We start from the raw sequence: 27,919 nt of genomic DNA, 5'->3' as shown, positions 1-27,919 counted from the left end.
ATGGAACTTAAGAGTTCCTATTTAAAGAAAAAAAACAACAGTATATGGCTTGGAGATCTCTAACCTCACTGGAGTTACCTAACCTCACAGAGCAGAGCCATGTTGGATAACACTCATACCCAATATGTACTGATTCTATTTGTGGTGAGCTAGGAAACTAACAGCTTGAACAAAAGTGTAAATTTAAATATTTCTGTGGAATTTCTCTGGTAAAAGAATCGTTTCATTTCAAGAAGGATATTTTCATTTACCCCTTTTGTGTTCTCTGAGGAAAAAAAATATGTTGCATTTAGATCAGACTAACAGATTAGATTTGGATTTAGTGGCAGGACCATCTGGCTGTGATATCAGTCATTTCAGGGGTTTGTTGTTAGCCCTATAACCAGCAAACTAATCAAGAATAAATTCCTGGTATTAAAAAAGGTGGAAAACATGAATTAAAGCAAACACGGCATTTAATTCAGATCTCAACTTCACTTTCCTAATCCCACCTATTTTAAGCAAAACACATATTCCACTTTTCTTTCTCCTCACCCTCACATTTTGCTTGCATGGTATGGCCATGAAAGGTAGCATGTTTCAAATATAATGTCAGTTATGGTGTTTCTATTGTCAGTCTCTGGTTCCACACCCATAACAGACATCAATCATGAATCACAGCACTATTTCCTGTTGAGCTAAACAACATTCTCAAAATAATGTCTGACGTTTCCTCTACTCATTCTCCATCCCTGGCTCTTAAGCATAGGCTTTGGAATTTGAAGGATTTAGTTCAAATCTCAGTTCTGCCATTCACTAGCTTCATGGCCTTTCTCACCCTTATTTTACTCTCCCGTAAAGTATGATATTAACAGCAGCTTTATAAGGTGGTTGGGAAAAGCACAAGGAGCTAATAACTAAGATATGTGAAGCACAGTGTGTAATGCATGAAAAGTGATGAATAAAAAATAACATTTATTATTTAGGAGGCCATCTTTTATATCACCAGGGCATTCAGTACATACCAGTTCATAGTATTTAGCAAAGTGTTTTATTTGCCATTGTCAAAATCCCAATAACATTTTAATATCCATAAGGGTGGACACCATACAATGCCATCCTAGTGTTTAGCATAGTGCCTGGCTAGTGCTAGATTCATAAATAAATAAATAAATAAACAAACAAACAAGCAAATAAATAAATAATAAATATTAGGACAACAAAAAGAAAATGGATATAAGACTATTTTATATAGTTTAACCTAGAAAGTGTAAGTATTCCACTTTTACGGTAGCTGCCTTACTCTGACCCTGACACAGAATCTATATTCCCTAAGCTCTAGTCTGCAAAAGGCAGTTGAATATCATAGGCAGTTTATCTAGCAAATGGCTTTTTTTCTGTTTGGCAGGTTCCATCTTATGACCCAGAAAATGTATGATTCCTAGTCTGTAGTAGACTCTGTGTTCTTCACATTTCTGAAATTCAGTTAACAGATATCGCCCTTCTTTACTATTGACAGGTTTACACAATATGCCCTAACCTAATCTTCAAAGATGATAGTATTGGTAAAAGGGCCTTTGGGAGGTGATTAGGTCATAGGGATGGAGTCTTCATGAATAGAATGGATAAGTATTCATACAACAGAAGCTCCTGAGAGATCGGTCCCAGACCTCCTTTTACCATATGAGGACACGGCAAGAAAGCCCCAGTTTTTAGCCAGGTAGAGAGGTCTCACCAAAATGTGACTATACTTATGCCTTGGTCTTGGAATCCAACCTCCAGAACTATGAAAAATATATTTTTGTTCTTTATGAGCTATCCAGTTTGTGACATTTTATTGTGGTAGCTTGAGCAGACTAAGATACTGGTTAAGGTAGTATTATCTGTTATAATAAAAATATTGAAATTTTCAGTGAGTTAACACAATAGAAACTATTTCTGGTTCAAGTCATAATCTTAGATGGTGGACAGTTTGGCAACTTAACTCTCCTCCATAGTCTTTAACATTTGGCTTTCCAGATTATCACAATCCTCTCCATGCCAACTGACTATGGAGTAGAGGATTTTATGGGCACACATCATATTCACTCATATTCTGTTGTCTAAAACTCAGTATTAAGACCACATTTAACTGGTAGGGAAGCAGAAAGTATAATCTACTTAAGAAGAGACATTGTATTTTGATTAACATTTTGTAGTCTTTGCCATAATAGCTGCACATGTTAACAGTGGGTGAGTTCATAACATGGGTTGTAAAGGTTAAGGTTTATGACTGCCTAAAATCATATTAATGATTAGTGGAAGGTTCTAGAAGATCAAGGCTCTACTAGTCACCAATCTAGCATTCTTTTTAATGTGTCATCTGGCAATAGAGGTATAATTTGTCACATCAATCACTCCCAGATGCTGTTCTTCAGTTAAGGCAAATAGGAGATATATATATATATATATATATATATATATATATATATATATATATATAGTTTTATTTAGAATATTTTCCATATACTCCTTTCTCTCGATTCACCACTAATATGAACACAGCTGAAACCTATTAGTTTAATTAGATGTCATTTCAACATCATTCATTTTATTTTTCTTTTGTCTGGTACTGTTAATTAAGATTGTGAACACCCTGGACAGGAAGTGAAGTGCATTTAACAGTTTTCTGGCCTCCTTGGAAAGTATTGATGGTAAATAAATATAATCTAGTTATAATATCCACTGTAGTGTTCTCTAAGTGCCATTTATGTTTGATTGCACTGCATACATATGGAAAGTACACTTAAAAAATTTACTTAAGACAACCTTGTATTAGGAAGACCTCTTTTTCATTTCTATTTCTTGACTGCTTTTGAAATTTTAGGTGATTTTTTTTCTATTTTAATGATTAAAAAATAGTGTCATTCCTTTCATTTCCCATATCCTGGAAAGCACCCAAGTAGTACAGTAGTAATTTATGGGCTTTCAAGTTCTGTGTGATTCAATTAAATTCCTGTGCCTTCTGATTCTAATAATTGTTATTTTGTATTGTTGACTGAAAGGTTCTCAAGTTTCACAAAAGAGAGTGGTAAGAAAAAAAGGTGACGGGATTAAACAGTAAAATATTTTTTAAGTATAAGAGGATCCAGATTTAGCATTAATCCATTGTATAGCTTGTAGCATTTTGAACATGGAAGTCTGTGATGTTCATGTTTCTTTTTCATAGGCATTCTATACCCTTATGAAGACTTCAAAGTCTCTAACTACTACCCAAGTAGTGGCTTCCCTGTGGCCAACCTAGGGGCTAGAGAGGGAATTTTGTACCATCTGTAAGAACATTTTAACACTGGACATTTTAAGGTTACTATAGACATAAATGAGAAATTCTTTGGGTGGATAACATGAGAAGAGATGGAAGAAGGGATAATAATGTGTGCGTCTGTGTGTGTTGTTCTATTTTGTTTTGTTTTTTATTTTCTTCTCAAAGGAGATCTTACAGTTGTACAAAGACAGAAATAAATATCTATGTTGGAGATAAATGGAAAGCTTTGGGGGACCAATATTATAAACCCTCCAAATATAGACAAAAAATGGAGGACTGAGGAGCAAGGTGTGAGTATTAGTGTACAGTGCTGTCTTATTTATCACCATTATTAAGGAGTTAATGCCACAATAATGGAAGGCACTCTATGAGCACTAATTTATTTCTTAGAGTGAATAAGAGTAAAGTTCTCTTATTTCATCTATTCAGAAAATATGGTTGAACTCTATGAGCCAAGTATTGGAATAGATACTATATAAATGTAATTCCTACCCTCATGGATACTATTATAGACTTAAATATAGTCTTTAATAAGCCGTGCTCATAATATGGAGGTCACTCACATTTCTTATTATGAGAATGAGGTATAATTTCAGGAGTATACTAGTGATTTCAACTCATTGAAAGCTTGTAAATATATTTGTCTATTCACCAAATGAGCCTACAATTTTCCATTTTATACTTTTTTAGTACCTTCTCTTCTTATTACTGTGTTTTATATTCCTTCTCATCTGCTACTCACTTTGTTTTAGTTTTAGTCCATTATATCATTCTTCTAAATACTATAATGAACTTCTTAGCCTTGTTACTGGAAGGCAAAGTGGTTTGCTTAGTCACTATATTTTTATAGGGTTTTTCATACAATAAAACAAAGGGATCATCAAACATTTTCTGCAAAGGGCCAGATAGTAGATATTTTAGGCTTTGGGAGACATATTAGATCTCTGTTGCATATTTGTTCTTTTTGTTGGATTCTTTTTTAAAAAAAAATTATTTATTTATTCATGAGAGACACAGAGAGAGAGAGGCAGAGACACAGGCAGAGGGAGAAGCAGGCTCCATACAGGGAGCCCGATGTGGGACTTGATCCCAGGACTCCAAGATCACGCCCTAGGTCAAACGCGGCACTAAACCACTGAGCCACCCAGGGATCCCATTTTTGTTGGATTCTTTCTTTTCATTTCATTTAAAGTGTTAAAACCATTACTTGCTTGCCAGCAATGACTTCTAATTACGGAAGGAAGGAAGGAAGGAAGGAAGGAAGGAAGGAAGGAAGGAAGGAAGGAAGGAAGGAAGGAAGGAAGGAAAAAAGGAACAAGCCATGTTCAAACTTTGCACACAGGTTGTATTTTGTTGACTCCCAATTATAACCTATTTAATCAACAATATTTGAAGTTCAGCTGGCTGCTGTGTTCCAGAGATTTCTCCTTAATGTACCTTCAGCTATAGAATAGTAAGGAAACGTAGAAGAGAGATAAGCATGGAAAGGTAACCACATGGATCGTCATTTTCTAGGATTAACTTCATAGATTTTTCAGTAGGAGTAAATATGTACAGATGGGCTGTGTGTTCTTCATGCTATCTACAAGTTAGTTTTTCACTTTAAAAATTATTTATTACTAGACATTACAATGATCAGGATTCTGTTGGCTGAAACAACTCCCCTTTCTTTGTGATGTTTTGTCAAGTGGCAGCTATATGCAATCCTTTAAAATTACCCTGTATTTTGTCATATGTGAGTAAGAAATCATAGGATATTTATTGTGAAGGCTTTATAAAAATAATCTCTAAGGAGTAGTAACTAAAATTTTATTGTAACATTACACATTATCACAGAAATAAATGTGATGGCTCATTTTGAAAATATAACTCTTTAAAACTGGCTGAGCCTTTCACCTTGGGAAATGGAATAAACCACTTGGATTCTTGGCTGGTTTTCATAACCAAGGCAGTTCTTCATAGCACTGAAAATGCTAAATTTAACTGTCAACGTGTGGTCTTGACCTGCATTGTAAAAGTTGTCAAAGTACAAATAATACAGAGTTTTACCAAGAGAAGAATGTCTACATTCTTCTTCCTGAGCATCTCCCTCCATTTCCTACCCCCAAAGGAATCTGTCAATTGTTATTGAAAGCTTAAAGGATAGTTTGTTTTAGGTTATTCGTCACATTTTTCCTTAGCTCAGCAGTTGTTAAACTTTACAATGGATATGAATCACCTGGAAATCTTTATTAAAATGCAGCCTTCTAAGTCATTTACCTATCATACAGACACTGAATCAGTAGTTATGGGGTGATGCTTAGGAATTTGTACTTTTTAAAAGTTTATGCCATTTCTCAGGTAGATAATTTTAAGAAACACTGTTATACCTATAACCTATATAATGCCAATATTTCTGATTACCATTAAAATTAAATTCTATTTTCTCTATATTTCCATACCAACTTCTATTTTTTTCTGCTGTGATACTTCTGCCTGCCATTGAAGGAAAGTGTGATTTTGAGGAAGGGAGAATCCCATCTGGGTTTTTAAGTTTTATTCCAATATTCTTTAAAATATAGCATGCTACATTTACTAGCATGTGTCATCTTTAGACATTGTATGCTTCTTGTGAATATGGAGGCTGCCTTATTCATCTTTGTGTCTATTCCTGAAGCTCTGTGCTTAGCACTTAGTAGTAACTCAATAAAAAAGGTGATGTTCTTGAAAGCATCATTCAGTGAAGTACTATTTGGAGTGGCACACATGTGGTGATCATGGCAGGAATCCACATCTTTCAAATATGTTTGGATTCAATGACATTTGAATTTCTGGAACAACAACCATATGTCTGCCACTTCAAGAAGTTAGTACTTTTTTGAGTGTTATCAGGATGATTTTGTCAAGATAGAAATAGAATGAGGCTTGCTTAGTGCTTTCACTTGAAGGTAGTATATAGGAAAATACATTGTCCCTCATAGCAACAATTAGGATGATATGGTTCTAAATAAAAGTGAAATTTCATGAGTACATTAAAAAAAATCTGTTGTCAAGCTGATAAAAACACTGCATTCTTTTGAGAATGATTTTAGAATCTTTCAAAAGATCTTAGAGAAGAAAAATAAACTTGGTTTTGTTTCAAACATGTAGGCATTCCTGATTGAAAGCAGAAGTCTAATCCCAGACTCTGTCACAGGATATGTAATCCTTGGTGAGTTTTTAAAGTAACTGAATCCAAATTCCTCTTATTGTCAGAGGTGGTCCTGTATTGCTCTTAGAGTTCTTTGGAGGGTAAACTGAACAATGCATATTAGAGCACCACATATTTGTGTATTGTTGATTTGGAAGCTAGCCATCCTATCTCAGAATAATATTCCAATTTGGTCATTTACTTGGTGAGAAGCAATGTGTTTATTATGGCAGTAAAAGAAATATGGTTCATAATGCCAGTGTCAGTGTGTTTCCAGTCATTTCCATGCCAGTATATCCCATCTTGTCAAATTACAGATTCTCCTCTCCTTTCTATAGATTTACCTCTCCTTTCTGAATAATCATTCATGCAAACGTATTTATTGAGCATCTATTATGTTCCAGGATAATCATGGGCACTGATGATATAGCAGTGGGCAGAAAAGTAAAAATATGTGTTTTAATGGAATTTATATGCTATTAGGAGAAGAGGATACTGATAATAAACAGGTACATGAATAAAATACATAGTATGTCAGATGGCAATAAATATGATATAGAAAAATAAAGCAGAGAATAGGGATTGAGAGCCAAGGTCTAGAATTTTAAAGGGATGGGCTTGGAGAAGTCCACTGAGGAGGTAACCTTTGAGAAAATAATGAAAGAAGGGAGGGATAGGACATGTAGAGATAGGAAAGAGCATTCCAGCTAGAGAATAACAAGTGCCTTAGGTTCATGTGTGTCTAGTGTTTTTGAGAATAACAGAGTAACTGTTGTAGCAGGAATGCAGGAGGCAGGGGGGCAATTATAGGAGATAAACATAGTCTGCTCCAGAGAGGTCAAGAGGGGTAGAACTGTGGAGGGGTATATAAATTCTATGGGGCTTTGTAGGCTAATAGACTTTGACTTGAATGAGATGAGAAGCCTAAGAATTAGGCTTAAAACAGAACTCAGGCTACTATTGACAATAGGTTATAGAGACATATAAATGGATGCAGGGAGACCAGTTAGAAGGCCCTGCAATATTTCAGGCAAGAGATGATGATAGCTTGGACCTAGGTGGTTGTGAGGGAGGTAGAGAGAAGTATCAAGACTCTGGATGTGTTTTTTTTTTTTAATTTTTATTTATTTATGATAGCCACAGAGAGAGAGAGAGAGAGAGGCAGAGACACAGGCAGAGGGAGAAGCAGGCTCCATGCACCGGGAGCCCGATGTGGGATTCGATCCCGGGTCTCCAGGATCGCGCCCCGGGCCAAAGGCAGGCGCCAAACCACTGCGCCACCCAGGGATCCCTCTGGATGTGTTTTGAAGGTTGATTTATGTATTTTGGTTATGGATGGGATGCAGATTATGGCAGAAAACAGGTCATTGTGTTTTGCCTAAGGGCTTAAAAAAAGGGAGTTGCTTTTTTAAATTGGAACCACTGTTGGAAAACCAGGTCAAGTGGGGAGGAGCAAAGAACAAGAGATTTCTTATGGTTCTGATTGGGTTACAATAAATATTACATTTCCATGTGTGAAGGTGTCAGAAAGGCATTGGTTGTAAAGTGTGAAGCATTTAAAAATGAATATGGTTGTTACACACAGCACTAGTGTTTTGTCCTCAACCTGTTTGGACTCCAGTATCATGCTGTGTTTTCACTGACCTGCTGTTGAGTGGCTGGCTTTATATATAGCATCAAACTTGACAGTCAATATCCTGAAGCAATAGATTCTTTAAATTAGAATAGGGATATCACATTCATTTTGTCCAACATACATTTGTATTCATGGACAAATCTATAATGTGACCAAAATTATTATCATGTACATTGTTGTAATTGGTGAATTTTATATGTTATTAATTTATTTTATAGAATCATTGTATATATACTTTTTCATATTGATAGGCTACAGTTCTGTTGTGTACTAGAATCAATATATATTGCTCAATTATCCAACTAGACATTAGAATACAAATCTGTTAAAATATTTAAAGGCCCAATTTGTATACAAATATAGAAATATAATTATGTGTATATATATATATGGATATATGGGATATCCATATATATATATATGTATATAGATGTATATTGAAGTGGATACTTTTGGTAACCAAATATCAGCTTTCTTTTGGAAAATGATCCCTTCTTGCCTTTTCTACCCCCCATGTAGTAATTCTAGAATTCACAATACAGAATACCAGTGAGACCCAGGATAGCATCTGCCTCTCCTCCAATCATAGTCCTTACCTGATAGTTCTAATACCAAAATTAATAAATAGAGATAGTGTCTCCTTGGGAACTTTGTCTCTAAGTGAAAACCTGAGGAGCTATAAACAACATTTTTACCATACAGCTCAAAGAAGCAGGCAGAAACAGAGATGAACTAAAACAACCAGAATGGAAGGAAGAGAGAGATGGGATTAGGAAAAAAGAAACAGACAATGAGAGCAGAAGAAAAAACTACAGAGGTTACTGAGAGTATTGGAGTAGTGCCCAGCCTCATTTCTGATGGTAGATTTCAGTCCCTCTCATATACTTATTGTAAATAAATCATTTTGATTAAACCAGTTTATATGATTCTTAGAATCAAAAGAATCATAATTAATATATAACTGAAACCCTCTGTAGACTAAGTTAAGAATGTCTCTTCTCCTCTTCTTCCTCCTCCTTCTTTTTAAAGGCAGTACCCAATTTATTCAAGACTTTTCTCTCCAGAATGTCTATGTTCAGAAGCATTTTTTCCTAGGGTAAAATGAAAGAATAATTTTGTTTCATTTGTTGTCTTGTTTATGTTCTCTGTGTTCTAAGACTTAGCATTGATCAAATCCTTGGTATTGATCAGGGAAGAAAAGCTTTGGGGAAAGAAAAATTGGTGGTAGTAAATTCCACTGTAGTACCCAATATTATAATTTTATTTCTTCCTAGTTTAAAAGGAAACATATTTTTTTAAAAATAAAATAAATAAATAAAAGGAAACAAAATACTCTCAACATTTATTGAGTACTTAATGTGTATCAGACATTGAGCAAATTACTCTACTTTAATCCCATTTTCCTGTCAACAATCTCCAAGGTATTATTCCTGTTTTATAAAAAGAGGAAACTGAGAACTAATTGGATTTCTTCCCCAAAAGTCTCACAACTGTTGGCTGGAAAGAAGATACAGGACTCTGATAACCACTAAAATTTGCCTTATATGTGCACAGAAATTTCCAGGAAGTTTTGTTGCATGAATATATTGTCAGTTGACTGTTAATACAGCCCCAAAGTACTACTTTTACAGTTGTACCCATTCCACCCCACATGATGAAAATTAATGTAGACTGCCAAAGCATTTAATTTCATATTTATCTTAATAATCCTTTCCAATATTTGACAGTACAATATATACAATATTTAATGACCTTAGGCTTTAGGGATTTTTGTATTCTTAATTTCCTAAAGAGTATTTTTTTTCTTTTATGTATGTATAATGGAAATTGAAAAGATTTGGTTACCATAGTTTTTTTTTTTTTTTTTTTTTTTCCTAACTGAATAAAATCAGTGTATTCGTTCTTCTAGCAGTTGTAGCTTTCCAACCTGGTAATCATGAAAATGTGTCTCCTCCTGAATCCTTTCCAGGTCTCTATAGATCTTGTCAGTTTGGAATCCAGAAGGCTTCAATTTCAAGACATCTACGTCATTATATTACTCAACCAGAAATTCAGCTCCCAGTGAACCTGGTGTCAGATTTCAGCTCAGCTCAATGTGTCACAAGTCAGTTTTTGACACTAGAATACCCTGAGTAAGGATATAGTTGGCCCAATTACATTTTGGCCAAGACTAATGCTTATAAATCATGCATCAATCAGGTTATTACCATAAAACTGTGCTATAACACCATGATGTCCCTGGAATTTAGTAACATATATTATAGGGCTCTGTTATTGCAAAATTAGAGAAAATTAATATTTTCCCATAAGTCTATTCAGAAAGCATAAATTAAATATAATAGACTTATACTGTATGTACATATTGGTATAGACTGTATACTGGACATTGAGAAAGCCTCTTGTGATCATGAAATAACTACTCTGAAGCTCACTTCTTCCCCCTGAAAGATAACTTCGGCTTGTGTCACTTGAGGAGTGGACTTCTGCAGGACAGGAACCCATCTCCACTTGCATTACAGTATACCCACATACTCCTTATCAGGTTGTGGATTACATGGGCTGTGCTATTGCTAACCACAGTCTTGCTGGGCGAGCTATCCTAGGATTTTATGCATATCTGCAAATTTTTTTCTCCTCATTGTATCTGAGTTTATCTAATTTTATCTAATAAATTTTTGATGTGAATCAAAAAGACTCCAAATCAGTAAAAGACGGCAAATTGACCTATATCAGATTTTCCATGTTATCATTTTTTCTATTTATAATCACTGAGTGAGATGACACCATAGCACTATGGTGGTAGCACTACTTCCTCCTAACAAAGTATGTTTTTCTACTGACCTCTAACCCACATTTTCTGACTAATTCTAACTATCTGTTGGTGAGCCCACTAGATATTTTTATGTTATGGGTTAATGAGAATTGATAGACTGTTCATTCCTTTCTTCTTCGAACTTGAGAGTAAATACCAGCTTAAGAAGAGACCCTTTATATGTTTATATGTTATATGTTAAAAATATTTTTAAATATTTTTTCTATTTTTAATGATGTAGCTTTCCTTGAGCTGCAACAGAGAAAATACTAGTAATTTTGTGCTTTGGCTTCTTTAGAGCTCAGCACTTTTATGACTTACCACCAATATCTTATATAACCATTAGTGTTTTGAAATAGCTTCTCTACAGATAACATAGTGGAGAATCTCAGCATGATGCTATCTTTTTGTCACAAAGTGTACATTAGATTTCAATCTGGTGAGAAGTGTTTAAAAACAGATGCAATTTTCATTGCTTAATGCTTGAGAATCAGCTGTTGGGTAATGTTGAATGTGTACACATTCTTATATGGTGGGCTTATCTGCTTATCTTTATCAATTGGCATGAACTTCCCAAAGTACAGATTTCAGGTTCAATTTTCTCCAGATCATGGTATGAAATTGAATGAGCTAAATATTTATTGCCTTTGATGTGGCTTGGGAATAACATTTACATTAGGCATAAAAAGTATAGCTGAGATTGGCTGTCTAGGATTTTAAATTGTAACTTTATATTTAAAGAAAAAATACAGCTCAAGTACTTTCAAAAGCATCACAACAGGACACTTGTTATGAGGGACTGAAAAAGCAGCTTCTTGACTTTTTTCTTTAAAGATTTTTATTTATTTATTCATGAGAGACACAGAGAGAGAGAGACAGACACAGTCAGAGGGAGGCTCAGGCTCCATGCAGGAGCCCGAAGTGGGATTCGATCCTGAGACTCCAGGATCACACCCTGGGCCAAAGGCAGGCACCAAACTGCTGAGCCACCCAGGGATCCCCAACAGCTTCTTGACTTTTAGTAATGTCATAGTCCTATTGTTTATCTTCTGATAAATGCATTTGGACTTGTCAATGGAGAATCATAGCACACAAGTAAATTATGGGAGAACATTTGCATTTATTTCCTTGTTTGACAACAATTCTTAAAAACCTGGAAGAAAGACGATTGAAAATTTAAGTTAAATCAGGCTGAACCCAATAAAAAGCAGTCCCCTAAATGCTAAAGACTTGATATTAGTTATCTGTAATTTCATATCCTTGTTGCTGGCAATAGATTATTAACAAATTTATGGTGAATACTTTTGAGATTTCTGGGACATTTTCTGGCTTAGATCATCATTTTGTGTAATCCTATAGAACAGTGGAGTTCCTAGATAACACTTCTGGCTCATCTAAGCAAGGGCTTAACCTTGAAATCTTTAAATAGATGAAAAAGTATTGAAGCCAATGAGTGATAGAATATTAAAGTATAATTCTGTACAATGAAACCATACGTTGTAGATGAGCCCCTTTGGATTAGATATTGAAGATAATTTTGAATAACAGAACTGTCTTTACTTTTGCATGTAGGAGGAGGCAGTGCCATTTCCTAACCATATACCACAGAACAGGTGGACAGGGCATTGGCAAGTGTCAGTATTCACAGCAGAATTTTTAACACTAACACCCCTTTTTTTCTGAAACTCAAAGTTTAGTTTATGCCACGGTTATCCTGGCAATTCTGTGTGACTCCTGAATTTATTTTGTGATTATTATGAGTCATTACTTGAGGTTCAGAGGTCAGTGTAAATTTAATCCTTGAAATATAAATTAGGATCAAATGTATTAATTAAGGTCATTATCTTTCCATTAGCTTGGAGGCTCTAGACTGTTTTTCCCCCTCTAGTTCTCTTGGGATTTCCTTATCTTCTTTTGTTGTCAACTACAGCAGTGGCTAAGAAGCCAGCATGTTAAGCCCATTCTTATTCAGCTTCACCCCTTTACCTTCCACTTTGTGATGACTCTTCTTCAGTCCTTCCCCAGAAGTAAGAGCAGCCTTACTCTGTGCATCTAATTGCCTATACTCACCTTCACAGTCATCCTTCAAGTTTATATAAGCATCTCTATGTTTACAGTTGAAGAACCTAAAGCCCAGATATTCCAAGTGATTTATTAAGGTTACCAGGTCATCACAGCAAAATGAAAAATACAACCTAAGAAATTCTGACTCCTAGTTCATTGGAAAAGATTTTGGATCCTCTGTTACCTGCTATCTGTATGGCAAATAGAAATGTCCTACAATATCTGAGTCAGAGTTTTCTCATCTTTCAAACTGAGATAATATTTAAGAACTTTGTAGGTGAATGGCTGAATATGAGATGATACAAATATACTAACAGATAATAAAATGTAATTATTTTTGTTTTACTTGTTAGTGTTATTATGGTCATATGATATTGCATCTTCTTTTTAAACTGAAAATGATATGTTCTTTCATCCCCCTGACTTCCTACAAGATTTTTAGTGTATTTATTTTAATCATCTGAAAAATCCTGGGGACAAGATGCTACTGCTTTCCCAAGTTAAGATTACACATAATTTTTCACCTAAAGTAGCAGGTTTATATACAACAAGTAGGTTATATGAATATGATTCCTGGGCAGCCCCAGTGCTGCAGTGGTTTGGCGCCGCCTGCAGCCCAGGGCCTGATCCTGGAGACCCGGTATCAAGTCCCACATCGGGCTCCTTGCGTGGAGCCTGCTTCTCCCTCTGCCTGTGTCTCTGGCTCTCTCTCTCTCCTCTCTCTCTCTCTCTCTCTCTGTGTCTATGAATAAATAAAATCTTTAAAAATAAATAAATATATATGATTACTGTTGTATTCTGGTGCATTATGAAGCAACTGTGTTTATATATATTAATGATGGAACCTAAAACTTCATTTTTTGGGGAAAAAATCTACTCAGTCTATATGTCTGACTAAACTGACATCTTTTCACTTTGCAGAAGAATGTCTCCTGAGCTAGATATTGCCATTAGCAAAGGTAATACCCCAGATTCTCCTGTGAAATCCTACAGTCTGTGTGGGCTTGAAGTGCCTGGAATATTTAAAGTCCTCAAATGAAAGTTAAGTCTTACACAATGAAGTGGCTTTCTTGTCGTACAAGTACTTTATTCACTTAGATCCTAGGACTCCAGACCCTGTAGTGACCAGTCTCATGGGCCACTTTTTAGTCTCCTTTCCTCCCTCATCCTTTTTCTTGGACCTCCTGAAACTGACAAGCCCTCAGGCTTAATACTAGGATTTCTCTTTTCTCCTCTCCTCTCCTCTCCTCTCCTCTCCTCTCCTCTCCTCTCCTCTCCTCTCCTCTCCTCTCCTCTCCTCTCCTCTCCTCTCCTCTCCTCTCCTCTCCTCTCCTCTCCTCCCTTCCCCTCCCCTGTTCTGTCCTGTTCTCTCTTCTCTTCTCTTCTCTTCTCTTCTCTTCTCTTCTCTTCTCTTCTCTTCTCTTCTCTTCTCTTCTCTTCTCTTCCTCTCCTACACAGATTTCCTCAGTGAGCACATCACATCTCATTGTAAGAAATCTGCAGTACATGCTGATGACTCATAAATATACAGCTGAAACAATATAGGGGTTAGGGATGTTGACCCCTGCACAGTTGAAAACCTGTATATAACTTTTAACTCCTCCAAAACTTAACTACTAATAGCCTACTGGTGACTAGAAGCTTTACCAATAACATAAACAGTCAATTAACCCATATTTTGTATGTTATGTGTATTATATACTGCATTCTTAAAATAAAGCTAGAGAAAAGAAAACATTATTGAAAATCATAAAGAAGAGAAAATGAATTTATAGTACTGTACTCTATTTGAAAAATCCACATATAAGTGGATCTGCATCATTCAAAACCATGTTATCCAAGGCCAATCGTATATTTCTAGTTCAAAGTGTCCTTGAACTTCATATTTTTAGAAATTCAACTGCCTACTAAAATGTCCAGTAGACATCCCAAACCCATTGCATTCAAAGATGAACTTTAAAGTTTCAGATAGAAAGAGAGAAAGAGAAAAGAAAAACAGGGAAGAAAAAGGAAAAGAAAAAAAATCCTACTTTACATATTGTCTATTTCATGTCTTTTAATGGCAGCTCTACTCTTGATTGTTCCAGCTCAAAATCCTCAGCATCATTCTTGAATTTACTTTTTTCTTTGTACCAACATCAAATCTTTCTAGTTCTTCTTTGAAAACATATCCAAAGCCAACCATTTCTCATTCTTCCTTCTGCTGTGCTACCACCCTGCTTCTCATCTGGGTTATCACAGCAGCCTCCTGATTGGTCTATTTGTTTCTACTTTTGCCTCTTTATAGTATTTTCTCAACATAGCAAATAGAGTAATCTTGTTAAGTCTCAAGCCAGCTCAAAATCATGTAATAGCTTACCATTTCTCTCAGGTCAAAAGCTAGAGACCCATGCTCTTCTACTACCTTTTAAATGTTTTTTTTTCCACTTTTATTTTTTTTGCTGACTTTACTTTAGCCCCGATTGCCTGCATTGGGCACACTGACTGCCTCAATCTTTGCACTTGCTATTAATTTTGCTTGGAATGTTTTCCTCAGATATCTCTTTTTCTTTTGAATATTTTGCTCAAAGGTTAACTTTTCAATGGCTCATACACTGAACACTCTATAGATAAACTGTGACACTCCTCATAGGACTTCTAATGCCCCAGTCTGCTCTATTATTTTTTAGTATGGTGTCAACCTTCTTCTAATGTACAAATAATTTCCTATGTTGTGTACTATATTGTGTTTGTTATTTCTTATTTATATTTTCCCACTAAAATGCAATCTCCACAAAGGCGGGTATTACTGTCTTTATTCACTGAGGAATAAAATTCATATATAACTCTTGATAGAATGAAGGAATGCATATGTTATATATACTTATGCTGCCACATTTTCTTCTGTTTCTGACTTCTGATAAGAATTACTTGTGTTTTCTTGAGAGAATATGTCTACAGGAAAATGTTGTTATCCACGGGCATACAGCTTAATCACACTGTGTTCTGGTTTGATAATAAGGGAGAGCTGATTGCCATGTCCAGTTTCCTTTTTTTTTTTTTCAAGGTATCATCAGCTTTACTAAAATTGTGCCATATAATTCAAAATTAATATATATGCCAGGAAACATAAGGGTAATGCATGCATTCTCTATTTTGAAAATGCAAGTAGTTATAGAATCATAAGGCCATAAAATGTAATGCCTAAAAAGACTTCTGAGATCTAATCTGTTCCCTGAATTCATACTTGATTAGAGAGGTCCAGTTCATCCCAAAGTCATATATTGTATGCCTACTATATGCCAGGTACTGTTGTAGAAGTACAGACATAAGTGTGACAGTGTTTTTAGCTTCAAAAAACTTCAAGTCTTGTAGGTAAGACAGATAAGTAAACATTAATCTAATTGGTGATAAGATTTCCACTTTAATAAGAAACACTAGAAGGCCTATTTGACATCCAGCCTTGGAAGTCACTTAGAATGTCAGTGTTTCTTCATCACCTAGTTCAGTGTAACAGAATGAAAGAGGATCCATGCTTTGTAACAAAGGCAAAGGAGAGGCATCCCACTAACTCCAGTATTTGAAAGGGGGAGTATCTGAGGCACCTTGGTGGCTCAGTGGTTGAGTTGGCTCAGGACCGTGATCCCAGGGTCCTGGGATTGAATCCCACACCAGACTCCACAATGGAGCCTGCTTCTCACTCTGCTTATGTCTTTGCCTCTCTCTCTGGTCTCTCATGAATAAATAAATAAAAATCTTTTAAAAAAATTAAAGGGAGGTATCTTCATGGTCAACTATCAGCATGTCTGTTTTCTGTAAGTATAGAAGATTTTTTCATTCAATTAGCCACTTAACAATTGTATGTTGATAGCCACTCTGTGATATGGGAGAAATCTAATTAAATGTAGCAAATTTGTTTCTAATTTTATAACTTCTTACTGATTTTATTGGTCTATTTTAATATTTAGATAAAAGTATGACTGAAAGTGCTATTTGAGGTTGTCAGAGTAGTATAGATTTGAGAATTGAATTCAGTGTTCAATTTGGTGAATGTGACTTCATTAATCATGTACAATATTTGCAAAAGTAAAGCAGTGTTTAATTATAGGGATGTGATAACACTTTCTTACTAAAATTTATTGGAAAAAGATCAAGAAGTTGCATACATTCTCTCTAATTTCTCTTTCTTTTTGGCTAAAAAGGTAAAAAAGAAACATTGTGTGTCACACATCTTACACTGTGATATACAAACACCTGGTCCTATCATGTCTATCAGAAATGTATCCTTACCCTGTCCCACAAGCTATGTTCATGGGTTATAAGCTTTTTCTCTTAGGTTTCCACCGTTAACTCAGAGTAATAGTCAATCTTGTTGCCAAGGGGAATAGAAGGTATTAAACTATAACAGATGAGGTAAGTAGCAAGAAGTCAGGAATTAAATAGTAATAACATGACCAACCCATGAAAGTGGCTTTTCTCTCTGAAGGAAAGGTGACTAAAATGTAGGGGAATGCTCCAGGTCACATTTGGTTTTATTGTTCTCACATTTACTTCCAGAAATGAAACAAGGATCTTTCCTCCTCTTCAGTTTTCTCATTTTCTTCCCTTCTGTAGGAACTGGTTTTTGGCCTAGTGGTAGAATAGTTTTTATTCTCCATTACTGATTTTCCTTCCAGTATTCCTTCAGCTAATTTCTTTAGACTCCATTTCATGCCATTTTCCTAAGTCAAAAACTAATTATTTGGGAACCATATTAGATACAAGAACTAGGCTAAGTTCGCAACTTGGAGTGTGAAATTAGGGCACTGAATTCTCAAAGCAGGATTACACAAGGCAAGTGGGAACAAGACTTGGCTCTGCAGGGAGGATTCATGTAATAGAAGATTTTCATTGTGTAAGGTGGTTGACATTGGAGACAAAATCCACTCCTCCAGAATGCAGGCTGTATGGCCATAGACAAAATTCTGCCTGAGCTTCATTTTTCCTTTTGTGAAGTGGGTGAAATTTTGAAGAATAACGCTAATAACATGTACTTGGCACATTTTCAAATTTCATATTTAATATATGTTATTTCCTGTATTCCTTGTAGTCAAGGGAGGACTCAATTTAATGAGTTAATAAGTTTAATGAGTTAATAAGTGGGTATAGTTACAAGTGTGTCTGTCTCTAGATAAAGAGGGAAACAATATTGTCAATTTGTTTTTAGTTTTATATATTTTTGCTTTTGACTTTTACTTTAAGAATTCTTTTTTTTTTTTTAAGATTTTATTTATTTATTCCTGAGAGACACACACAGAGAGAGGTAGAGACACAGGCAGAGGGAGAAGCAGGCTCCATGCAGGGAGCCCAACGTGGGACTCGATCCTGGGTCTCCAGGATCAAGGCCTGGGCCAAAGGCAGCACTAAACCACTGAGCACTGGGGCTGCCCAAGAATCCTTAACATTGAAACAGTTCACCCTAAGGATTTCTCATTACCTTTATGGAATATGTTAAACTATATCCTGGGGAACAACATTGTATACTGGAAGACACACACATTCTCTCTCTGTGTACTACCACATACTTAGTTTTTCAATCCTAACTCTTCTACATACTAGGCAGTTTTAGTTTCCAACCCACTTAGTATCTACTTGCATTAGTTCATTTATAAAATAGAAGTGTTACTATGTACTTTACACAGTGATTGTGAGAGTTAATATATAATCAACACATGGTAGCTAGTTTTAAATAGTTTTAAATGCTAGTTTTGACTCCAGCCTTGCATTGCCTGGAAAAAAAAAATATCTGCCTTCTTGACAAGGTTGATATGTAGATCATTTTAGATCAATGAAGCATTTTGAAAAGAGTCTACATCTAAGGAATAACAACAGCCCTGCTAAATATCATCCTGTGATCCTCTAACCTTGTGTTTTTTATGTCTTTCAAAGGCAAAGGGACCTTGATTCTTGTGCTGCTTCTTAACCTTACTTATACTTTTTTCCTAAACCTTGTTTTCCATGTTCTAGTCATTTTATTTGACCTCTTGATTTCACAGCATAGGGATATTCAGCAGAAGCTTGAGAGGAAATAACCTTTAATCTCAACTTTTATGTCAGGAAGTCTGTAGGGCTTTAGCAATCAACTTCTTCCAGCTGAACTTTGGAGAAGATGCTGAAAGGGGGTTTCCATCCATCCAGAGATTATCTAAATCAATAGGGTTGTGGATTTGAGCACAAGTGGGATAAAGTTTGAATCATTCCAATTGGCTATGGGAACTTTCCAGTTTTACTTCACACAAATATCCTCTCTAGAGAAATTCATACTTAAATTTCTGCCATGTAACCCTTATGAAGACAATTTGGGCCTGCTAATTACTCTGCCAAATGGCTATATTTATTTATATTTATGTTCATTTATAGTTTTTCTTTTTCTCTTTTACATAGTTCTTATTTGATTCAGGAAAGGCCATCATTACTTCTACTTTGTAAGACATTTCATAAAGATTAAAGGTATTTTTTTAGAGTACTGTAAATCAAACAAGGGAATCCAAGTGATAAAACAAAATGATGTCTAGATTCTCATTAACTAATTCAATTAACTATAGGTTAAGCAAGAAAACCTATTGTTTTGATCCTTGAGGTAACCTTTTGTAATGTACGTTTATGAATTTTCTTTCCTTTGGAAGAATAATATAGTAGTAATAATTAAATCATCTCATTATAAAACTTGCAATGACACAGAATTATAATTTTGAACATTAATCCTCATTGTCCAGTAATTTAAATATGTTGGAGATTGAAATGAATGTTACCTTATGCTTGAGTTTATTTTGGAATTTTCTTCTTCTTTTTGAGATTTTGTTGAAATAAAATACTGATATTAGTTTGTTTCCTTGAAAAGGAAAAGGTCAAGAGAGATTCCTATTCTCATTAATTGATTTGAGTGTTCTGATTTGAACACTTAATTTAATAAAAATATTCAGGTCATATTTTTATGTAAATTATTATCACTTTTCACTTAACTGAGTCAAAGAAATATTGTTAACTCTTGAATTTCTATATGCAATATTGATTTAATTAATAAAATCTGAAATCTACTTTCTTATTATTAGGTTGAAACTCAGGCCCTTTTCACTCTGTAACATATTTGATGCACAAAATGGCAATTTAGCTCCAAAAGAGAGATTAGATTTAGCTGTCTTACACCTCATTTTTAAGAGAGAGAGGAACCGACACAGGCAGAGGGAGAGCAGGCTCCATGCAAGGAGCCTGATGTGGGACTCGATACCTGGTCTCCTGGATCACAGCATGGGCTGAAGGTGGCGCTAAACCACTGAGCCACCTGGGCCGCCCCATTTTTAAATTTTGTATTCTTGATTATCTTAATCCATTCCAGCTGCTATAATAAAATGCCACAAGCTGACTTACTTATAAATAGCAGAAACTTATTTCTCATAGCTGGAGGCTAGGAAGTCTCGGATCATGGTACCAGCAGATTTAGGGTCTGGGTGGAGCCCACTTCCTCATTGAAAGCCATCTTCTCACTTCCTCACATGGCAGACAAAACTAGGGAACTCTGCGTGTCTTTTTAAAAGGGTGCTAATCCTATTCATGAATTCATTCTCTAATGAGTTTATCATATCCTAAAGGAGGACCTCCTGATGTCAGCATCTTTGGGGTCATAATTTCAACATATGATTTTTTGGAGGACACAAATATCCAGACCATACCACTGATTGTAAGTGGAGAGCTTGGTTGACATACCAGTGTTGGTAGGAATTGAAAGTCCCAAAACTGCACTGGAAATATATTCTTCTTTCCAGTTTCCTGCCCCTATCCCAGACTACTTCATATTTCTAGTATATTGAATCTCTACTGAGTTTACCTTAAACTAAATTTATCTTTTTTTCTAAACTCCTAAACCTGAGAATCACACCAAAATCGAATCTCACCTGTTTCTCTACCTCATTTCTTCATATCCATCCCTGTTGATACTATCTTGGTTCAGGCCTCCAAAATCTGTTTTGTGGTCTGTTGAAAAATTATCCTAATTAGTTTCCCTGTCCCTACCATGATCTACTTAAAATGAGAATCTACCCATGTCACTCATTGCTTAAAACTCTTAAGTGGTTTCTTAACTCCTGTAGAATAAAGTCCAAGTTCCTAAATAGTGCACATGGGTTCTAAATGATCTTGCCCTGCCTATTTATCTTTCCCATCTTTCTTATCCCAAACTAGATAGGAAAAAAGAGCTTCTTAAAGTCTTCCATGTACATCATGCTTCTTGTCTCAGTATTTTTGCTAAAACCATTCTGGAAAAGTCTCTCTATACCTTTTTCCTTAATCAGCTCCTACATAGACTTTAACGTTGAGCTCACACATTGCAGGAAGCTTTCCTTGACATATTTTCTCTACCATTCACAGATGCACTGCCCCTTTCTGTTCCCCAATATTGGCACAGTGCACTTTCATATGATTTCTGAAGTGAATATTGTGTCACTAGTTTTCCTTCACTGTGAATGCTCCTTGTAAGAATTTATTTATTTATTTTTTTATTTTATTTTATTTTTTAAATTTTCATTTATTTATGATAGTCACAGAGAGAGAGAGAGAGAGGCAGAGACACAGGCAGAGGGAGAAGCAGGCTCCATGCACCGGGAGCCTGATGTGGGATTCGATCCCGGGTCTCCAGGATCGCGCCCTGGGCCAAAGGCAGGTGCCAAACCACTGCGCCACCCAGGGATCCCAAGAATTTATTTATTGTTGAATCTCTGGCACCTAGCAGAGTATCTGTGCAGAATAACTGCTGAATAAATTTGCTGACTGAATGAAGATAAGAATGTTAATGTTCCTAGGAATCCTTCAAATGTGTTTTGGATCACATTTAATCATCAGTAACATACATATGCTCTAGAAAGTATTTCTCTGTGAATTAGGACATTGGGTTAGTTACTTTCCTTTCCCTGATATTCCCCATACAGGATGGAAGTGTAAAAGCAGGTAAGGGGTGAGAATACTGGCCTTTGCCCTTACAGGTTTAAGAGGTTTAATTACCTGAAACATTGCTTAGGGATTTTATAATAAAAGTAAGCATTTTTATATTTATAGTAAATAGGATTGGTTGATACTTAGATAGTGCTTAGCATAATCCTGACTCATTATTGAAAAGATTATAACACATCCTATAGCAGTAATAATCCATTGTAGTCTCGCTAAAAATCCTGTCATCCAGGCCAAGGTCATTATCAATCTACAGGCATTTGTGAGTCATCTTTATATGTCTAGAGCACTCCTAGGATCTCAAGTGAGGAAAATTCCAGGAACAGACCTTAGCATGGCAACAAGTGGGAGGTAAATCTCTTTGAGAGAAGTAAACAGTTGTATTTAGGATTCAAGTAAGATAAGACACAAAGTAAGACAAAAAGAATGGGCCACATTATGGAATGTTTAGAAGGCCTGGAAGATATTTAAAATGTTGTTACACAACAACAAAAATGGTTATAATGAAATACCAAAAGATCAAAAAAAATTAGAGAGGGATGTAAAATTGTATGTAATATATTGATAGATATAAGTGAACTATAATTTACTTTTTGATATGTGGGTACTTACAGTTATAGTTTAACTTTTCTCTATGCTTAAGGGTTTTCATAGTAAAATACTTGAAAATTTACATGTTCATGGTATTTTCTGGTAAAGTATATGTGAATGAAAAACTGGAAATAAATGACCTGAATGGGCATTTGTGTTAAGAAAAAAGTTAGGTATAGTTATTTTTTCTTGCTTCTTATAATTTTAGAACATCGTAAAAAATAAAGGCAAAGTGGTTTTAGCAAAATTGGTCACAAAATAAATCCTTGATCAGAATAAGGGAGAGTGGCGACTTAGACATTTGCTACCTGTATTATTTCGTATAAATTATTTAGTTGTAAATTCCTTTTCAGGAACCTGTGACCAACAATGCTACCAACTTTCTGAATGTATCATAAGGACTCAATGTTTTAATGCAGATAAATGCATAGGATAGGGGCTTCTCACCTGATAAATATTGGCTAATATTTTTAGGAAACTGATATTTTACAAAACAATTATACAAATTGCTCTCCCAGAACCCTTAGTATTGTGTTTGGTTAGTAGGTTGTGCCCTCTTTAATCTTGGGATTCAGATGAATGTCTGTTTTCTTCAATGAACTGTATTTTTTCCTTAAAGCCTGTTAAGTATTTTGAAGAGGTTGGAAAAGAAGCTCTGAAGCGTCATCAAAGGTACAGGAGAGCGATAGCAGTCCTCTGAGGAAGTCAGAAGTAGTGTTGAGTTTTACACAGAGCAAGCACACTTTGATCCTGCTCATTTAGAGAACAAAACAGACTTCTGTGGCCATTAGCCCATTAGTGCTCCCTGGGGAGAGAACTTGATCAGGAATGAGACACTATAGAGAAACACAGAGCACAGAGAACAAGACATCTCCTGAGGTTCAGTGGCTGATTTTTGTGCCATCACTGATTTCTTCACCTTGAACAATGGCTAGAGTCTGTATATATGGGGCATAGAGCCCTTCATGCAGTTATTTATAGTCCCAACTTTCAGACTTTTCATTACAGAAGGCTCATTTTCTCTTTCTGGGCTACATTTAGCACTGAGATGATAAATAGCTCCACTGGGGTTGGAGGAGGTTCTAAGATTATAAATTGTGGTTGAAGTACATATCCTATCCTTTCCTGAGCCCAAAGGAAAGGATATGGAGCATTCCTTTGATTCATTTACTCCTTTTTAATAAACATGCAGAATACAATCCTGAGCTATCTTTGATGGATTACTTTATGGGTATTCCCTGGCTATGGAATCCTGAACCAGATATATCCCTAATATGGAAATCACCAGACTATGCAGGGTGTGCCTCAGGAGTCCTTATTTGGCTGTAGGGAACTACAAACCTAGGGACTATGTACCAAGATGGGAAAATTAGAACAGGGAAGATAAACTTACATGCATTGCAGTGCTCAGTTCCATTCTGGCCACAGACTGGACTTCTGCTGGGTATAGTATGGTTGTTAGGTTGTATTGCCATCTAGAGAATTGTACCTACCCCAATTATGCCAACCTGACAGTATATAGTTGGGTTATACTATTAGCAGCATCAAAATGCTTCCTAGCCCAATAGATCTAAATAAGCATGATTTTTCTCCAGTTTTCTGATTACATGGCTTTTCTTAAAGACAAATATGTTGTTTCCACCATCTCTATATACCTGAGGTGAGTGACTGACATGTAATGAATATACATAAAAGTGTGTTATGTGAATGAGTGAATGAGTGAATGGGCTATTTTGATAATTCAGCCATCATTATTTTACATAAAAATGTTTTGGAATATTGAATGTAGATAATTGTATTCTTGTAACTTATTTAAAAGTTCTAAATTTAACATTTGCCCTCATGGGAAAAAAATAAAAATGTTTCTTAAATGATAATTATGTATTTTTCGTAAACTCACAATCACAGCTAACACTTGGGATACTTCTGTACTTTTTTCCTATACATCACACACACACACACACACACACACACTTTAATATAATTTTCTTTTTCTTTCTTTTTAAAAAATATTTTATTTATTTATTCATGAGGGGCACAGAGAGAGGCAGAGACACAGGCAGAGGGAGAAGCAGGCTGCCTGCAGGGAGTCTGATGCAGGACTCAGTCCCAGGACCCCGGGATCACGACCTGAGCTGAAGGCAGATGCTCAACCACTGAGCCACGCAGGTGCCCCTAAATAATATAATTTTCTAAGGGATCAGTATACCAAGATTCATTTTAACCAGTCCTTTTATTGATGAATATTTAGGTTGTTTCTAATTTTGTAACTGAAAGTATAAATATGACTTTAGTCAGATCTCTGCACATATCAAGGATAGATTCACTAACAGAATTTCTGTGTACTTTTTGGCTCTGAAAAGAATATTTCTGTTACTTTTGAGTATTTTGACAAATCAAATTCACTTATGCTGAATATCTTAATATCAACATTAAAGTTATAACATTCAGGGGTCGCAAACTCAAAATTTAGCATTGAAAGCATCCTAGGAGGAACATTTCTTTTATTATCTTTGAGATGTACACCATATTTACTCACATGGTTATTACCGCCACATAATTGCAGATTTTAGGGTTTGGTGCATATTAAAAGACTGAGCTCTAACATCCAAAATGTCTTTTATGCTTCACTACATCTAGATGACATTTATACTGTCTTCCAGGCTTTGAAAATTGCCATAATCCAGTAACCATTTGTAAATAGGGACCTTTGTTGCTATTCAAAATTTTACAGAAGTAGACTGGTAAACTACTTGTCCATATATATGTGGGTATATGTACATATAGTATGTATATATATGCATAGAAAATGGTGAGATAAATATGATAGAGGTAAATCTTCGGATTCATTGTTTTGTGTGTGTGTGTGTATGGTGTATGAAACAGAGAGAAAAGGAGGGGGAAAGATGGAGAAATGAGAGAATATGGATGATGAGAGATTTAATTCCTTGTCTTTTGAAGCATTCTTGCCCCCTTGGTTCTATTACCCATATATCTGTTTTTCCTTTTTATTTTGTCCTCATTTCCTCTCTTAAATTTACCTATACCTCTCTTCCCATCTACCCACAGTACTTGAGTTATTTAATGGTATCCAACCTGACCTCTGATCTCTGTCTTTCCCAGTTCTTTCATCCACCTTACTGACATCAAGTGACAGTAAATATGATAGTTTGCCAGCAGGAGCTTTTCTTCTTTTCTTCTTCCTGTCCTCTAATACTGGGACTGCTTCTCTGTTTTTCTCTTTCAGTACCTTCTCTAATCCCCAGTCTCATAGGTTTATTTCTCATTTCTTCCAGTGATTCCTCAAACCTGTGCAAGAAACCAACTCAGCAAACCCTGATGACTTGAGACTCCACAAAGGGCTGATGAACAAGAGCATGCAAGTAGGGCAATGGGCAATTATAAAAGTAATGGGGTTTAGGTGGTAAAAACCATCAGGCTCTACCACAAGATTCTCCAAATGATTCCACTGAACTTTCTTCCATGTACCAGTCCCTACTCTTTCCCTTTGTTGGTAGTTCTGATCTCATCCTCCCATGATCTCTGGATCTTGACATCTTCATTGGTTGAGTTTTCCTTCACTTGGATTTAGTTGCTATAGCCAGCCTCCCTCTTATTTTTCCTTCTCTCCTTTCTCTTCCCCTTCACTTCACTTTTCCCTCTTCACTCATGCTCTCTCATCTTTTGCAGTACATCTCCTAGCAGTTCAAACTCCCTGAGGATTAAAGCATAGGCAGTTTAATAAGGGGCCTCACTGTACTGCATAGTAAGGGAGATGCCAATTCCTAGAGGGCTGTGTGTCTTGTTAAATGCCTGGTATTTTTAAAAACATTCTCCTCACACAGGAGAAGCTGTAGGCTTCTAAAATGCCTGTACTTTCTTCGGTACCTCAGATCTTTGTAGGCTACCCCTGATGCCATTTCAAGCCTACTTTGCTATCACTGTATCTCCTTTCTCTCATCGTCTGAACTCATTTCTTGTCTTCTTGCCTGGATCTTCTGGATAGATGCTTTTGTTCCTAATTACAGCTTGGTTCTTTAGTGTAGGGTCACCATTAAACAGTATCTTTATATTTTCCTTAGCTCTACATTGTACGCACTGACGTTGATCTCATGACAATGTTTATAATCAACGATGGTTCCTAGAAGCCAACACAAATTAAATGCTGAGAGTTCATATAGGTTCCAGTCACATGGGCTTTAGTGTATGGTCATTTTTGTATGTGTGCTATTGCCTCAAAAATAGTTTAGCAATGGAGGAGCATTATTGAGAATTTAAACTTTGGAATCAGACAAACCTAGATTGGATTACAAGATCTGCCACTGAAAAGCAGTGTGACTTTGAGAAAATTTATGTAATTACTCTCAATTTTATTTTTTCCATTGATAAAATGGACATGATAACAGCACCTACCTCATCGGCTTATTATGGACATTAAGGTGCTATAAGGACAGAACTTAATGCATTGCCTAGAACATAAAAAGTACTAATAAATTATCATTATCATCGTTATGTCTATTGAAACTGGTGAAATTGGATTTGTAGCTGTAAGTGGAAATTCTAGGGCAAAGTAATGTATGAATGCATTTTCCAGTAAAAGCTAAAATCTAGGTAAATCTTATTTTCCCAGATCCACCTCTATAATAATGGTTGTGGTTTTTTTTTTCCATGTAAAGTCATATAAACAATCAAAACACCAAAAACATGAAGAAATGTTTCACATCCTAAACATGGAAGCCATTGTACTTGTATAAATTCAGATTTTATATTGTACAGATTGGGATATTGGGAGATCTACAAGTATGGGCTTTATTACCACCACCTGGAATTGTGAAGCCTCACCTGTAAAAGACAGATGATAGTCAAACAAGAATCATAAAGTTTAGGAGAATCTAGGGAATGCTGCACTAAAAGGAGGAACATATTCATAAAATAAAACGTTAATGTTTACTTCAGGCACAGCATTTTCATTCTGGTTCTCCTCCAAGGTAAAGCTCCCTAATTCTGCCAAATTTCACTTGCATAAGTTTGTATATTGCAGTTTAGCATTGCATTTCAAGGGGGTGGGCAGGGGATAGCTAAATCTTGTGATCTTCCATTATTTTCCTAATCTTTCCAAAAGAAAATTTCTCCTTGTGCTCGTTGACCTAAAAATGAAGTGGTGGTAAGTATATAGTACCTCTTAGGGAATGCTTCACACATACATGCTGCATTTTAATGGGACTACATCCAGAATCTGAGTCACAGGCCATTCTCCATGGCTCTCAACCATCATGCTACTCAATATGCTTACTCCAAACACCTGGGAAACAGAGGCAGCTAGAGCTATTGTAGGAGACAATTCCCCATGTTGCCACTTGGTCTTACTTTATTAAACAGCTCTTCTACTTGGAATTACAGAATCCT

At 35.7% G+C, this 27,919-nt stretch overlaps 1 protein-coding gene across 5 annotated transcripts in view; it reads left to right on the top strand.

Annotated features, from left to right (window-relative positions):
* Nucleotides 1-27,919, top strand: part of LINGO2 (leucine rich repeat and Ig domain containing 2) — a 1,117,067-nt gene that overhangs the window by 186,434 nt on the left and 902,714 nt on the right. Inside the window, exon 1 of one of the 5 annotated variants that reach the window (XM_038552582.1) lies at nucleotides 25,811-25,896. The exons of the other annotated variants lie outside the window; for them this stretch is intronic. The gene's annotated coding sequence lies outside the window, so the exon portion shown is untranslated. Of the gene's footprint in view, nucleotides 1-25,810; nucleotides 25,897-27,919 lie in introns of those variants that run through there. 5 annotated transcript variants of the gene reach the window in all.

The sequence above is a fragment of the Canis lupus genome, chromosome 11 (genome assembly GCF_011100685.1).
Source record: "Canis lupus familiaris isolate Mischka breed German Shepherd chromosome 11, alternate assembly UU_Cfam_GSD_1.0, whole genome shotgun sequence".
NCBI lineage: Eukaryota > Metazoa > Chordata > Mammalia > Carnivora > Canidae > Canis > Canis lupus.
This window is presented reverse-complemented; position numbering and strand designations above follow the sequence as displayed.